The sequence below is a fragment of the Notamacropus eugenii genome, chromosome 1 (genome assembly GCF_028372415.1).
Source record: "Notamacropus eugenii isolate mMacEug1 chromosome 1, mMacEug1.pri_v2, whole genome shotgun sequence".
Lineage (NCBI taxonomy): Eukaryota > Metazoa > Chordata > Mammalia > Diprotodontia > Macropodidae > Notamacropus > Notamacropus eugenii.
In genome coordinates this window covers 582,423,532-582,437,422 of record NC_092872.1, presented here as the reverse complement: position 1 = coordinate 582,437,422, position 13,891 = coordinate 582,423,532, and the positions used below count along the sequence as shown (strand labels likewise).

The 13,891-nt window shown below is 36.7% G+C and overlaps 1 pseudogene; it reads left to right on the top strand.

The window, feature by feature from the left end:
• Positions 1 to 13,891, top strand: part of LOC140520494 (serine/threonine-protein kinase PAK 5-like) — a 112,788-nt pseudogene that overhangs the window by 67,147 nt on the left and 31,750 nt on the right.

Sequence of the window (13,891 nt, the reverse complement as noted above, 5' to 3'; positions counted from 1 at the left end):
ACATGTTGAACTCAAGGTTGGGCCTAACCCAATAGAGACATCTTTCAACTTTAGGCTGGTTTGTTCTCTACTTGACCATGTGTATCACAGGGCTACCCTCACTCAGTAGAATGAACAAAAATCTGGAAGCATTAGCCCAGAACGCAGAATTTCCATTCTTCTCCTCAAGAAGAATGAGTGGCATGGTAATCTGATGATAATATTCTCCCTTTTACAGAAGTGTTCAACTCTGACATGCAGAAAACAGACCAGGCAATGTTATCTAAAACTACATCTTTGCAAGCTTTATAGAATGGATTCAACTAATCACATGACAGAATAAATTCACCAATATTTTATCAGTATTAAGTGGGACTGGAAATGCATTCTAATGCATGAGCATTTTGTTTCAAATGAGGGTATGTGGACCATCTTACTTCACTGTTACTTACTTCACTGTTCCTACTATTATTAAACAACTAGTTTCCTCTCCTCTCTACTGGCAGGATAAAGCAAATCAGATTTATAAGCATTTAATGAAAGTAAGGCAGTCTGCAGAGACTGATCATATCTGAAAGAGAATTCAAGCATTAGTGCAACAGTAGATAGAGATGCAGGCCTGGAGTCAGGAAGATTCATCTTCCTGAATTCAAATCTGACCTCCAGCATTTACTAGATGTGTGACCCTGGGCCAGTTACTTAACTCTGTTTGCCTTAGTTTCCCTATCTGTTAAATGAGCTGAAGAACAAAATGGCAAACCACTCCAGGATCTTGGCCAAGACAACCCCATGGAACCATGAAGTGTCAGACTCAGATGGAACCACTGAACAACAACAAATGTACCAGGAACAAAAAAGCAGAAATGACTTGTGTTATCCTTGTGGTCTATGTATCTTTACATGCATAAACAGAGTTCTAAATGATTAGAGTCAGCATGGTAATAGATTGCTGGACTTGGAAGAAGATCCCAAATTCAAATTCTCCTTTTTCCATTTTCTAAAGCTCTGTAACCATGAGTAAGCATAACCTAAGTTCCCTGTGGGCAGGTTTTCCTGGTTGTGTCATCAGTGCCTAAGAATGATTGGCACATAAAGCACTTAATAAATCCTTGTTGACTGTAGTAGAAGTCACAATCTTTCAGCTTCAGGCTTTTCATCCATAGAAGAGAGATTAATACTTACACTGCCTACCTCAGGTGGTTATCAGGCTTAAATGAAATAATGTATGCAAAATATTTTGTAAACTTTAAAGTACTATCTAAATACTAGGCATTATATCAATTCGTGCCTTGAGACTCTGAAAAATAATAATATGCATGTGTAGTTACCTGAAGAAAAATCTCATAATTCATTCATTCTGAATTTGTGCTCATTCTGCCATGAACTACCCAAATAGAATGACTGATGTAGCAAATGAATAGGGGGACCCAGATGAAAAGGGAGAATGACATCTGGATTGCCAAAGAGGTCAAAGGAAGCTTAGCTACTTCAGGTTGTCTCTAAGGTCAAAGAACAAGGTAAAATAGATCTTCAAAGTTTCTTAGAAGCTGTTCATCTAATTCATTCCAGTTCCTCAGGAGAGAAAGGGAAAAAGAAATGCTAATGGATACTTTATCTAGAAATAAACACTATCTATGCATTTAGGTGGAGTTTGCCTTATGCCCTATCTCTTCCAAAGAATAGGCACAGTAGCCAAAGGTAAAGAATGTTAATAAAAGACAAACACAAGAATGGTTGTGAGGAGATTACAATATGTTTAAATAATATAAAATGGGAGAAATACAAATAGGATATTTAAAAATTGAATAAGTGCAAGGAAGGACATTGATGCACTTTTATGCACCAAGAAAAATTTCTCATAGCTTATTTAGCCTGAACTCATCACGAGTACTGAGTTGCAGATTCAAAGATGGTTTTTATATTTTTTCCAACTGGGACAACGTATTTAGCTTTTTTTTTGTTCCGAGATACTAAAGTTATGATAAAACACAGAATTTGTGAAATTATATATTATACATATATGTGTATATATATACGTATACATATACATGCATATACATATACACCCACTCACACACAGAGAAAGAGAGAGCAAGAGAACAGGTATGTAGTACATGGAATAGAGTTCTGGAAGGAAGACTCATCTTCCTGAGTTCAGATCTGGCCTCAGACACCCCAACTGATAAAAGGTCAAAGGATATGAACAGACCGTTTTCAGAGGAAGAAATTAAAGCTATCATCATATGAAAAATGCTCTAAATCACTATTGATTATAGAGATGCAAATCAAAACAACTCTGAGGTACTACATCACACCTATCAGATTGGCTAACATGACAAAACAGGAAGATGATAAATGTTGGAGAAGATGTGGGAGAGTTGGAACATTAATTCATTATTGGTGGAGCTATGAGCTGATCCAACCATTCTGAAGAGCAAGTTAGAACTATGCCCAAAGGGCTAAAAAAATGTGCATACCCTTTGATACAGTAATATCACTTCTAGGACTCCATCCCAAAGAGATCATAGAAGTGGGAAAGTGTCCCACATGTACAAAAATATTTATAGCAGCTTTCTTTGTGGTGGCCAAAAACTGGAAATTAAGGGGATGCCCATCAGTTGGGGAATGGCTTAACAAGTTGTGGTATATGAATGCAATGGAGTACTATTGTGCTATGAGAAACAATGAATATGAAGACTTCAGAGAAGCCTGGAAAGACTTCTAAGAACTGGTGCTGAGTGAAAGGAGCAGAACCAGGAGAACTTTGTACACAATAACAACCACAGTGTGTGAGGACTTTTTCTGGTAGACTTAGTACTTCATTGAAATGCATGGACATAAAAAATTTCCAATGAACTTTTGAGGCAAAATGCCTTCCACATCCAGAGAAAGCACTATGGAACTGGATTGCAGATAGAAACAGACCATTTTCTTTCGTATTTTGTTTTGTTTTGTTCTATGGTTTCTCCCATTCATTTTAATTCTTCTATGCAACATGTATTTAATAGGAATGTACATGTAGAATCTATATAAGATTGTACACTGTCTCATGGAGGGAGTGGGGAGGGAGGGGGATTGAGGGGTAGGGAGTGGAAAAAAATCTAAGATATATGGAAGTTATTGTTGAACACTGAAAACAAATAAAATAATCCAATTTAAAATAGAAAAAAGGAACAAACAAAAAAGAACAGAACCAAAATATTTGTGATGCGAAACACTGACATGATAAAGTGACATGATTAATACAAATGATAGTCATTATATGAAAACATAGCTAAAATTCCACTGATGAGTAAAAAAATCTAATTTTACATGTCTGAATAAGAAAGACACACAACCCATGAAAGTCAGACGGTGTTGGGGGAGTAAGATTGCTCTTTGGGATTTTCATTAAAAAACAATATAAATATACATTTTTGAAACTTTGTTTCCAGAATTCAAAATGTATGCTTCCTTAATCTGTGAATCCTACGATATGATTAGGTTTGTTGAATGAATGGTGACCAGTTTCACTAGGTTCTGGTACCTGGAATACTTCTGGAGCATTTTAAGAATTTGGACAAGTTGACTATGAAGTCTTCCTTCAATCCCAACTGCTCTCCTCTCCCCTTCACCCTTCATCCTTCCTGGAAGCACAGAGATTTCCTTACTTAAAACACTTGATTCCTTACCAAAACCTTCTTCCTAAAAGGTATGGACACCTACATGATACAGGGGATAGAGTGATGGCTACGGAGTCATGAGGACCTGAGGTCACATCATGCTCAGATTTACCATTCATACAATGGGGATAATAGTACCTATATGCAGGGTTCTTGTGAGGGCCAAATGAGAGAATGCATGTAAAGTATTTTACAAAACTTAAAGAGTTATACAATGCTACCTCTTAAGGATGCATTCACGACTCTTCTATTTCTGGCCTGAGGCTGCCTCACTTACCCAACCAGCATCTATGGTGTGGTTCCTCAGAGAGGATATGTTCAACAACTAAAACCCACTCTCAGGGTTCTAAGTGGTAGCCTTGGAATGGGAAGCTGTACATCTACTATTCACAACTGTATCTCCTGAGTCCCCAGCATTGTGCTTCCCATGTAAATAAGTCAGCTAAGATAGCATCATTAAACATTAACTATGAAACATTTACTAAATGAGAAAGCAAAATCAAGAATAATCATAAAATAGTTCATCCATAAGGCCAACAGAGAGCTGCGTATTTGTATTATTGAAGGCTATGATCTTGCCTTGACAATGTTACATATACTTTGATTTACAAAACTGGGAGTGACGAATCCTGCTGACTGGGGAAAAAAGCTTGCTGACAAATGTATTTCTTGAAAACATACTGTCTTTCTGTTTGAAAATGTGTATGATTAAAAAGTTACTGGTCCAATGGAAAATGTCAGGATCTATTACAGCAACTTTTCAAACCTATCTATCAAGTTATTTGCCAATTTTTCTACTTCTCTGCACAAGCCTTTCTTCTTGGAACTTATTTACTTTAAATTCAGAAAATATTTAAGTTTTTAGAGGAATGATAAAGACCTGAACCATCCAACAAAGACAGTGAAGCATGGCCCAGTAGTTAGATTCAGGGTCAGAGGATCTGGATTCAAGTTCTAGTTTTGCTACCTTTATGTCCAAGAGTAATTGGCTTACCCCTTCTTTTGCCTCAGCTTCCCCATCTATGAAACAAAAGGGTTAGATTAAATAATTACTTCTAAATCTGTAATACTCTGGGAACTCTTCCTATTCCCCTCATTCATACACCCATTTTTACAAACGCACACACACACACACACACACACACAGAAATACACAGAGCATGATAGTAATATATACTCTTTCCACAAGAATGAGTAAATGCTAATCAAATCCTGATTTTTAAAAACATTCTCTTAGTGAAAATTCAACTTTTGAGTGATTTAAAAAAATTTCTTTGTGATCTCTGTTTTTATTTGTTTACTTGCTCCTTAGTCCATAGATACTTTACTTTTGATGGTATTAAATGCTGCCTTTTTAGAGATGGATGAACTATGCTGCTGGTAAATCCTGTGGAGTTCTCATTTTTCATTTAGCAGCTTTCCTCATCATTTTCATCAAGCTAGTCTTGAGATTTGCAAGTGTTCTGACCCAGATGAGCAAATGCAGTGCTGTACACCAAATTTCTGAAAACTATCCACTTCTTTTCTGCTCCATTGTTACTGACTGTGTGTTGGCTCAACTTTCCCTCCAAGTTAACAACAAACTCTTCACTCTCAGAGAAGACCTCTAATTTGTTGACATTAATTCTTCTGGTAGTCATTTTGCCTTGGGGGTGGCACTTTTGATGAATGCGAATAATTAGCTTGGAAAGGATAAGTCTACGTCAGTCCAGCACTCTGCACCACGCATCCCCTTTGTCACTCTCACATCTTGTCTGTCTCTTCTCTTTACAATCAGATAGTCTATTAGATGCCAATGTTTGCTGCTAGGGTGCATCCATGAGGTTATATTGCATTTAGATAAATGGAAAACAGTGTTGGTGATGAGAAGGTCATGTAATGCACAAGTCTTCAGCAGTAAATGACCACTGCTGTTGCTGTTTCCAACTCTATTCCTCCCTCGGACTCCCCGTCAAGTCAGGTTGTCTGAGCCTACTCTTCCATTAAAGTCACCCAGAATTATAAGCTTATCTTCTTTTGGCACATTGATGATAAGAGTCTCTAGATCTTCATAAAATTTTTCTTTGATGTCATCAGTGTTCATCATGGTGGGAACACAGGCACTGACAATGGTTGCATGATGTTTTCCTGTGAGTGGCCATCGCATTGTCATGAGCTTGTCATTCACTCCTTTTGGCAGGCATACCAACTTGCTGACTACATCAGGTTAGATTGAAAAACCTATGCCAGCTTCATGGTGCTCCCGTTCACTGCAACTGCACGAGAAAAATGTGTATCCAACTCTGACTTCAGTAAACTGGCCTTCATTTATCAACCTTGTTTCACTCAGGGTTGCTATTTGGATGCAATACCTGTTGAGTTCTCTTGCAACAGGAGCAGTTCATCTTTTAGGTCTATTGGATTTTGTGCTGTCTATAAGTGTGCACACATTCCATGTGTTGATGGTGAGTGGAATCATCTTTGCAGATGTTTTTGTACATTTTGTACATTTCTTTGTGTTTGGACTGCAGAGTGGGATTTCCTGCCTGCCACGGTAATCAGGCCAGGGCTGGGTAAACAGATAATTTTTAGGGTACTTTTTCTAGCCCCTTTCCTCACACCAGGAGGTGAGCATAAAAGGTTGCTCAGACACCCAGGGGGCTGCCAAATTCCACTGCTGCTTCTAGTGAGAAATGACCTTATGGTCTGGGCCGCCTAAGTGCAGGGTTGTGACTACAGTTCCCAGTGTATCTGTACCTGTTGCTTCATCACTTGCCTGTTGCCAAAGGACTTTGAGGTATAATGGTACAAGCAAAGCTTAGAGAGATGCAGTATTCCTGGCTCAGTAAGAAGGCAGATGAAATTCAGTTTTATGCTGATAGTAAAAATCCAAAGCACTTTTATCATTCCCTGAAAGCTATTTATGGACCCAAAATGTGTATCACAACTACTCAGTGCTGATGGAGTCACATTGATTAATGATAAGCACATAATCCTAGAGAGATGGGTTGAACACTCCCATAGTGTTCTCAATAGACCATCATCAAGACTGTTTACCTCAGCTTGAAGTCAGTCTTTCCTTAGCTGAATTTCCAACTGAAGAAGAAGTTTTAAGTGCCATTAAGCTACTTTCATATGTACAACACCCGGGGCTGATTCTATTCCAGCTGAGATTTATAAGATGGGGGGACCATTGCTCATATAAAAGATGACTGAAATTTTCCAGGTTATGTGGCAAGAGGAGGTTATTCCCCAGGATTTCAAGTACGCCTCCATTGTCCTTCTCTATAAAGGCAAAGGAAATAGATTGTCCTGCTACAATCATGGCGGGGGAGGGGGGAAGGGATGTGTCTCTCTCTTAGTCTTGCTAGCATCCTCCTTAATAAGCTGATCTTTCACCTGGAAGATGGTCATCTACCTGAGAGCCAGAGTGGCTTCAGAAAGGGCGTAGGAGCAGTCGAAATGGTGTTTGCTGCCCGATAACTCCAGGAGAAATGCCAGGAGAAGAACAGAGTTCTGTACACAACATTTGTAGATCTGGTCAAGGTCTTTTACACTGTTAGTCATGAAGGCTTACGGAAAATTATGTCAAACTTTGGTTGTCCAAAAAAATTCACTGATATTATACATAAATTTCACAATGGCATGCTTGCCCAGGTTCTGAATAGTGGACAATGCTCTCATGCCTTCCCAGACACCAGTGGAGTGAAACAGGGCTGTGGGCTTGCTCCCATGCTTTTGAGCATGATGTTTTCAGTCATGTTGTCAAATGATTTCAATGAGGATGAATATGGCATCAAGGTCAATTACCATACTGATGGCAAATTCTTCAATTTGAAAAGGCAACAAACCAAGACCAAAGTGGAGGGAGTGTTGGTGCATGATTTTCTGTTTGCAGATGATTGTACACTCAATGCAGCCTCTGAAACTGAGATGCAACGAAGTATGGATCAATTCTCTGCTGCCTGTGTTAATTTTGGTCTATTAGTTAATACCAAAAAAGCACAGGTGATCCATCAGCCACCACGCCATCCATACATGGAACCATAGGTTACAACAAATGGAGAAGTTTTGAATGCTGTGGATAAGCTCACTTACCTTGGTGGTGTACTTTCAAGGAATGTACACATTGACAGTGAGGTTGACCCACACATTGCTGGAGCTAGTTCTAGTGTTTGGGAGGCTCAGAAGAAAAGTATGGGAGAGAAGAGGTATTAGACTGACTACCAAACTGAAGGTCTACAGAGCCGTTGTGCTGACCTCATTGTTGTATGTCTTTGAAACATGCACAGTTTACCAGCACCATGCCAGGAAACTTAATCATTTCCATTTGAACTGTCTTAGGAAGATTCTGAAGATTATCTGGCAGGATTGAGGTCCTAGCTTGAACTAAACTGCCGAGCATTCAAACTATGCTTCTGATAGCACAACTCCAATGGGCTGGTCATGTTGTTCTAATGTAAAATGTACGTTTGCCAAAAAGATTATTTTATGGTGAACTTGCATGGGGCAGGTGGTCATGTAGTGGTCAGAAGAAGTGAACAAGGACACTCTCAAGGTCTCTTTCAAGAACTTTACATTTCATTGTGTGACATGGGAGATGCTGGCACAAACCGTTCAGCATGGCATGCCCACATCAGAAAGGATGCTGTGCTCTATGAGCCAAGCAGAATTGAAACAGCACAAAGGAAACATAGGATGCCCAAATTTGGAGTATCCACCCCAAATATTCACACAGACTATCAGTACCCAATCTGTAGTAGAGCATTCTGAAATTATATTGGTCTGATCAGCCATGGTAGGACACACTGAAACTTCACTTTATCATGGTGATGTCATTTTGGTCCTCTTAGAGAATGAAGGACAACAACCAATGAATCCATAGGGCAATCTTTCTCCTTCCTAAAGAAACAATACACTGAACTTCAAAATTCTGTGGATAGTAACATAATAATAATAAGAGAATCTAACATTCTTTTTTAGCAATATCTACCAGAAAAATAAAATGGGGAAATTCCTAGAATTAGGAGCTTAAAAGATATGCTGTCTTCTCAATGGAATGGTTGAAGAATATACATGTTACTCATCACTACAGGGCACATTTTACAAAAATAGACCATCTTATAAAGCACAAAGAAGCTGAAATAAAGACAAAAAACCGAAATATTAAAGATAATTACCTTGTCAGATCATTATGCAAAAGGGTACCAATGTACAGATCATCAACAAAAGACAAATCTAACTGGAGATTCCAGTGATCAAATACGAAAAACCATTAACAACCATGTGAAACACAATGATAAGGATGTGATAATACGCTAGATTTTCTGGGATGCAACTAAATCATTCCTAGAAGGAAAAAATATATCCTTAAAATATTGATTAAGGAAAGAGAAAAGTGAGACATAATGAAATTTAATTAAAATTTAAATTTAAATAAAAATAAATTTAAATAAAAATTTAATTAAAAATAGACTATCCACAAAGAAACAAGCCCAAGACAAGCACAAATGAGAAAATGTTGAAAACTAGAGGAAAACAGAAAAACCAGAAACAAAAATACTATGAAGCTAACAAAGTAAAACTATTTCCTTGAAACACTAACAAAATTGATTAACCTTTATCCAACTTTGTTAAAAAGTCCCCAAGAAGGAAATCTAGTTAATCATATAAAAACAAAAAGGTGAAATCACAATAAATGGAGAGGAAATGAAAAGAATTATCAAAATGCACTAAATTCTGTTATCTGCCAGAAAAAATAAGAATTAAAAAGAAATAGATTTTCTACAAAATATGAAGTACCCAAGTTAGTAGAAGAGCAAATAAAGATCAATCACAGAAAAAGAGATTGAACTTACTGTAAAATAACTACTGAAATAAAAGACCAAAATCCTGGTCCAAATGGATACGTAGGAGAATTCTATCCATCTTTTTAGGGAACAATGCCTCTTATCCTTGAAAATTGACAAAGAAAGCATTCTTAAAAACTGCTTTCCTGCAATAAATATTATTCTGATATTTGAAGTGAGAAAGGTTAAATAAAAGAAAGAAAAATTATTCAAAATTTTAAATAAAATCCTGCCCAAAAGACTAAAACCATTTATCCAAAAATGTATTCACTATGATCAAAATAGTTCTATACCAAAGTGGGGAGGATGCTTAAGATTCAGAAAAAACTAACATAGTTAATAAAATTTAAAATAAAGACATCTAAAATCGTGATACTGTCAATATTTGTAGAAAATGTCCATGACTAAGTACAATTATAATTTTTATCTCCAAATCCTTACCAAGTATAGTTAGAGAACAACATTTTTTTTTTTACTTTTAAGAAGTTTCTCTCTAAAAGAGAGAGAAGGGTTTGAATAACAGATAAAGAAGGAATCTCAAAGTCAGGAAGATTGGATTTAATAGGCAGCATTCAGAGAGTTGTAGACAAAGCACTAGAGCAGGAGTAAGAAAGTGTTGGGTTCAAATCCAGCCCTTGACACTAACTTGTCCTGGAAAGTTACTTATCACCTTGCCTCACTCTCTCCAACTGTAAAATGAAGGTGTTAGGACCAAGGACCTCCAAGATTCCCTTCAGTTCTTTAATCCTCTGGATTCATATTCCCTTTCTGATATGTACTGGCAGTGTGATCTCGGGCAAATGACTTAAACAAGCTCTCAGCACTCTAGAAAGCTCTCCTAGATTATAAGTTACAGAGAAGGTGCCAACCTGCATTGGGAAAGGGAGTTTCCTCATCTAAGAATCCCCTATACCAATGGAATCAGAGGTCCCATTCTTACCAGTATATATAAAACCAAAAGTTAACATTTTAGAAAAGGCAAAACATTAGAAGCTTTCCCAATAAATATTAGTGGTGCAAAGCAAGAATAGTCACTTTTCTCAATTTTTAAAAAAATTCTAGAAATGTTAGCAATAGCAAAAAGAAAAGGAAAAGAAATTAAGAGCATAAGAGAAAAAGTAAGACAAAGTGAATATGCAATTATCTCAGTTTGAAGATGACATGATGGTTTACTTGCAAATTCATAGGAGAACCTCAAAATAATTAAGACATGAGTTTTGTAAAATTGCAAGCTAGAACCTCCCCTCTCTCACTGTTCCCTCCTGCAAACATAAATCAACAGCATTTCTAATGAGTAATAGCAAAACACAGGAGGCATCAATAGAAAAATAGTCAAATTCAAAAGAACTATAGTGCATAAGAAATAGCTGGAAGTCAATATTCCTTAAAGAAATAAGAAACAACTTAAATAACTGGGAGTAGGTAAGGGGTAGTCAGAGTCCATGGTTTGGCTGTGCTCATATCATGAAAGTAACAAGGATATCAAATTGATTTATAGATGTAGTAATATAAAAATAAAATTACTAAAGGAATTCATTACAGAGCTAGACAAAATAATTACCAAATTCATATGCAGTGATAAGAGATCTTAGAATATCAAGGAACATAATGAAAAAAGGAGTAAAGGACAAATAGCACTTCCAGACCTTAAAGTACAGTATAAAACAATAATCTTCAAAACTACTTGGTACTGCTATAAAAAAACTGAGATTAGTGGAGCAGACTAGATATGGAGAAATCAGAAATAACTGCACTAAATAGCTTTCAGTAAAGCTGAAAATACAAATTACCTAGGAAAGAATTCCCTAGTTGTTATGAATGGATGTAAACATTGAAACAGTCTGGCAGAAATTAGGTTTTAGTAATATCTTATAGTGTATATACTATGAGTATAAGTACTACTATGTATAAGCATACTTATGTATACTATGCATAAGTACTTGTACGATGTATAAGTACTACTATAGCATATATACTACGAGTAGAAGTCCATCTACTATAAGTAGATGGACTCCAGATGTTACAGAAAGCATATTAAAAATTAGGAGAGAAGAATATCATATAAGATAATCTATCTAAACATATCATCATGCCTGGCACAAAGCTGGCACTAAATAGAAGCTTTGTCTTCTCCCCTTCTCCCTCTACCTCTTGAAGTTATGACTAGAGAGTGAATTATTTTTTTTTTATTTTGTAATGTTTAACAATCACTGCCATACAATTGCGATTTTATCCCTCCCCACCCACCCCCCACTACCTCCCTCCCTCCCCACGACTGCATACAATTCTGTATAGATTCTACATATACTTTCCTATTGAGTATATTTTCACTATAGTCATGCTATGTAGTCAGACTAAGATAAATGAAAGAAATCGTATAACAAATCAGAACATGATACACAAACACATACACATACACAAACATGATCTGCTACAATATGTGAGTGACTTCCATATTTCTCTCTCTGAGTGTGGCAGGCATTTTGCCTTGAGATCCTCCATTGGGATTTTTTTTTTTTTTTTTGGTAAGAAGTTCTTGTGTTATTACAAAAATCTAAGTCTACCAGAAAAAACTCTCACACACTGTGGTTGTTGCTGTGCATAAAGTTCTCCTGGTTCTTCTCCTTTCACTCAGCATCAGGTCATATAAGTCCTTCCAGGCTTCTCTGAAGTCTTCTTGTTCATCATTTCTTATGGCACAATAGTACTCCATTACATTCATATACCATAATTTATTCAGCCATTCCCCAATTGATGGACCTCCCCTTGACTTCCAGTTTTTGGCAACTACATAGAGTGCTGCTATAAATATTTTTGTACATGTGGGACCCTTTCCCATTTTTATGATCTCTTGGGGATATAGTCCTAGTAGCGATATTGCTGGGTCAAAGGGTATGCACATTTTTGTAGCCCTTTGGGCATAGTTCCAAATTGCTTAGAGAGTGAATTATTTACCAAATGTTGGGTAGAGGCAATTGTAAAAGGCAACACTGATAATTGTGATAACATGAAGCATGACAAAAATTAATGCAACTAGGATAAGGGGGGAACTGAGAGAAAATCTCTATATTAAATATTTCTGATAAGAGTCTGATGTCCAAGATACATAGACACTTAACAGAAATATATGACCAAAAGTTATTCCCAATAGATAAGTTTCAAAAGGTTATATAAAAAAAATGTTCTCAAAAGGAGCATTGCAAACTATTAACAAACATGTAGAAGAATGATTCAAATCACTAATAACAGGAGAAATATAGATCAAAGCACAACTGAGGTTGCACTTTCACACTCCACAAATTAGCAAAGATGGGAGTAGTCAATATTGAAAGGACTGAGAAAGACAAGTACACTAATAGATTTTTGGTGGAAATAGGAATTATTCAAACAATTTGCTCCTATATGAAAAAATGCCTAAAATGTCCACAGCCTTTGACAGAGGGCTGTAGCCCTAGGCATGCATGTACTATTTGCTGGAACCTGCTCAAATACACTGGAGAGAAATTAAAGTTTCAACATGAACTCAGAAAATCAGCACTTCAGAAATCAGCCAATGCTGCACATCAGGGCTTGATTTATCATTTAATTTTCTGGATTTACTAAAGTGATGGAGAAAACATTAATAATTTAGATTAAATGCAAAAGTTTGTATTGCAGTTGCTATTTTTTGGGGATCTGCTTGTTAAATCTTCCCCAGCATAGCTCTGCATGCATATATCTGTGTGTATATATGTGTGTGTGTGTATACATCTGTATATATACATGTGTGTAGGCATATATATATATACACACATATATAGCATATATATGTGTGTGTGTGTGTATATATATATATATATATATATATATATAGCATATATGAAGCACAAACTCTCCTCCCCTCAAGAGCCCAGTCACTAGTAGATTTAGAACACAGCACGATGTCCTATGAAAATACCAGACAAAAGAGTCAGATGACCCAGGCTCCACTGTCAGTTCTATAACATAGTAGTTCTTTGATCCTAGATAAGTCTTTCAAATTAAAGCAATGCTTTCCCTGTCTCACAGGGTAGGGTTGGTGCAAGGATCCAATAAGATAAGGTATATGGCAGTGCTTTGAAAAAAAAGGACCAATACAAATCCAAAATGTTACTATATTAGGTACTCCCTAGGTATCGCTGGTAGCTCTTTATCTTCTGACTCAGATATAATAACATAGGATAACTGATTTTTGTTATTTTAACCAGCTGACATCCTGGGGGTACCAGTCAATTGGTGATCTCAGAAACATTGAAGGAGATCTCAAAATTGTACAGAGTAGACTAATTTCAAATGGTCTTCAAAAAGCAGCGCAACTTTACATGCAGCTTGGTTAAACTGAGTTGATCATATAGCTTTGGGGATTAATGCAAGGCCCTGGAGAAGCCTGTCAGTGTTATTGAA